Source organism: Hipposideros armiger, unplaced genomic scaffold (genome assembly GCF_001890085.2).
Source record: "Hipposideros armiger isolate ML-2016 unplaced genomic scaffold, ASM189008v1 scaffold_304, whole genome shotgun sequence".
Classification (NCBI taxonomy): Eukaryota; Metazoa; Chordata; class Mammalia; order Chiroptera; family Hipposideridae; genus Hipposideros; species Hipposideros armiger.
In genome coordinates this window covers 205,847-209,314 of record NW_017731654.1, presented here as the reverse complement: position 1 = coordinate 209,314, position 3,468 = coordinate 205,847, and positions in this window count along the sequence as shown.

The following is a 3,468-nucleotide window of genomic DNA, read 5'->3' as shown; positions in this document are numbered from 1 at the left end:
CATGAGGGCCAGTGACGCTGCGCCCTCTACAGCTAAGATGGTGAACAACAGCTCGACCTGGAGCTGGGCTGCCATGAGTTGCCCGCAACGGTGTAGGCAGCAGTGGAGTTGCAGTGGGCTGCTGTGAGCTATCGTGAGTGGCTGGCAGCCAGCATGAGCAACCGGTGTGAGCTGCCATGAGCGGCCATCCAATGGCTGGTGAGTGACTGCCTCACCCAGGAAAAGTGCAATGATAACACCAACATGGGCCAGTGAAGCGACGTCCTCCGCAACCAGACTGAAGAACAAAAGAACAGCAACTTGTCTGTTCCCCACCCCCAACTCCCCAATAAAACCTTTAAAAAAAAAAAAGAGAGAGACTTCCCATTAAAGATGGTGTATTAAACACACTCACTGTGTTCTGTTCTATCTCCAACCCCACTAAAACAACAATAAAATGATTTCTTTTAAGGGCTAGGCACATAAGGTTTGTTTGTTTGTTTGTTTGTTTTTTAGTGAAAGCATACAATTGCAAGAAATTTTAGTAAGCAGTTGGAAAAGCAGTTGGAGAAGTTGTAACTAAGAAATCTGAATTCTCAATTAAGAGTAAGGAAAACCAAAATGCAACCTGGTTTACATCTCAGACCACACACAACCACTACCATTTGCCACTAGAAATAGAGGTTAAAATGTGACCAAAACAATGACATTGGTTGAAAGCCTATTTAAGTAGGCTTTCAACATTCCAAGACCCTTTCCTCACTCCCACAGAGGACTGAAGGCTTAGCCTCTGGAAGGTCTATTCTTGGGGAAACAAAAATACAGGGACTGAAAAACACCAGGAAAAGCTGAGAGCAGGGGGATTAGTAAAGTTCATATTGTCAATGGTCAACCTACCTTCAACCATCTTCTCTCCTTCAGCTCCCAAAATGCCTTTCTCTAGGTCATCTGACAATCCCCAAAGGAAAAACCTAAAGATACTGATATGGGGTTCCCCAAAGACCATCTACAGTATACCACACAATTAACCAGCTACCCCCATAACAGCTTCCAGTCAACTTTTAAATGTGAATACAACAAAGACCCCTCAAACATCTGAGGAAAACTTTAATGTGAAAGACAAAAACTTAAACAAAGGTGGTGGGGAGACTTAGAAGAAGCAGAGACATGCAAGGCAAAGCAAACTTTCTAAAAATGAGGAGGAAAACTATCAATCATAGCAAGGAGGAGAGGATTGTCATCAACATAGGAATGGGACATCAAAAATAACAAAGAGGGCCGACCGAGTGGCGCAATCGTTAAGAACTGTCTTGGGACGCCAGAGGGCCCCGGTTCGGATCCCACATATGAGGGCCAGTGACGCTGCCCTCTACAGCTAAGATGCTGAACAGCAGCTCAACCTGGAGCTGGGCNATATATATATATATATATATATATATATATATATTTAAAATAGATAGATAGATAGATAGATGTCTGGGGCACCTTTCTGAATTCTGGGGCGCTGCTTAGACATTGGGATTTGTTTAAAGTTCCCCAGGTGATCCTAATGAGCATCCAAGGGTCAGAACTACTGGTTTAGAAAAAAAACCGTATTGTTCAGATTTAACTTTCAAAATTGAGCTTTTAAAGACCCTCTGGTAACAATAATCAGAGCATTTTTTGTTTGCAAGAGGAACCGTTTTTCTTTTTAAATGTCACACAAAAAAGATGAAAGCCTGGAAGGCCAAGATCACAGAGCTGGAAGGACAGGAGGTGAAGCAGTTTTTCACTCCAAGGGAAATTAAATTCTCTTAAGAGAATAGAGCAATTGGAAAGGTGATCAAGCAAGGGAGACATAGGTGAATTTCCCTTGCCCTCAGATAAGGCAGGATCTTTTATATGTTACCCTCCTGGAACCTTGCCAGCCACCTGGAGGAGTGAGGGGGCAAGGTCAATAGAATAGAAGTGATGTCAGAGAGAGCCCTCCCCCTGAGTTGTTCTCACCTCCTGTGAGTCTCTGAGACCTGTCCCAAACCTGGACTGTAAAGACTGTTATTGCACGCAAATTTCATTGACTTCTGCATCTGCTGTGCCAATTGGGGTGGGGTCTGGACAGCAGAAATGCCCACAGCAGGTACAAAGGTTGCCACCCAAAGACCAAGGCACCTAAGAATAGTAAAGAGACCAACCACCCCTCTCACAAAAGGATGGGAGAGGGAGCAGGAATCAAGATGCCTTCACTTAAAAGTGACTGAGCAGCAAGTTACTTTGAATCAAAAGTTGGTTTGTTTCTGCTGAGTGGAAATGGGGGAGCTCGGGGATAAGTTAAGCTTAGTAATAGAAAATGAAAAAGATACATTGTTATACATCTGAGTATAACTATAAATTTTAAACCCAATGGGAAGTCTATGCAGAAAAGAAGAAATACGGACCACCAATGAATAGGGAGAGACACTCAGTCTCAGCAGTAATCCAAGAAACACAAATCAAAACACCAGTAATACACCATTTGGGTGCCTCAATGGGAGACGCCTTAAAATCTAATACCCATGTTGACAAAAGCAAAGAAACCAGCCTCTGCTATATTGATGATGAAAAGCATATCATCTTTCAGAGGGAGACCTCTGTAATAAGAATGAAAAGAATTATAATTTAAGTTCAATAAGTCCTCACTTAATATCATTGATAGGTTCTGCAATTTTAAGAAAAAACAACATACAATGAAACCAATTTTACCATAGGCTAGTTGATATAAACAAGAGTTAAGTTTCTATGGCATTTCATCAATGTTATAATGAAAGGACACTGAATGAAACTACATTATTTGAGGACTTAATATACACTTTTGGAGCAACGATGCTAGTAATTTACCCTAAGGAAATAATTGAGGATTACAGAATGCTTTGGGAATAGGATTGCTCATTAGAGTTTTTATTATGAACCTGAAAAATTGGTAGTCCAAACCCAAATGTCTAATAATACAGAAATGGGCAAAATTATACTGCATTATGAAATATTTCATGAAATAATATAAACCATTAAAATAATTTTTAGAAATATATTTAGTGACCTGAAAAGATGTTCACAACATAGTGTTAAGTGAAGAAACAGATTTAAAATAGTGCTTATTAATTCCCAATCATTGTATACATATATTATATATATATATATATATATATATATATATATATATAAAATAATGGAAAGATCTACCTCCATAATATAACAATGGTTTTCCCAGGGTAAGGGCATTGTTACTCTGATTACAATTTCTTCTTTTTTTCCTTAACTAAATTTTCTAGTTTTTCTACAGTAAACATGTATTATTTGTGAATTTAAAAAGAGACTTCCCGGCCGGCCAAGTGGCACTTTGGTTAAGAGTTGGCTTGGACGCCAGCTCTGAGCAGCAGGACCCTGGTTTGGATCCCACATGAGGGCCAGTGACGCTGCGCCCTCTACAGCTAAGATGGTGAACAACAGCTCGACCTGGAGCTGGGCTGCCATGAG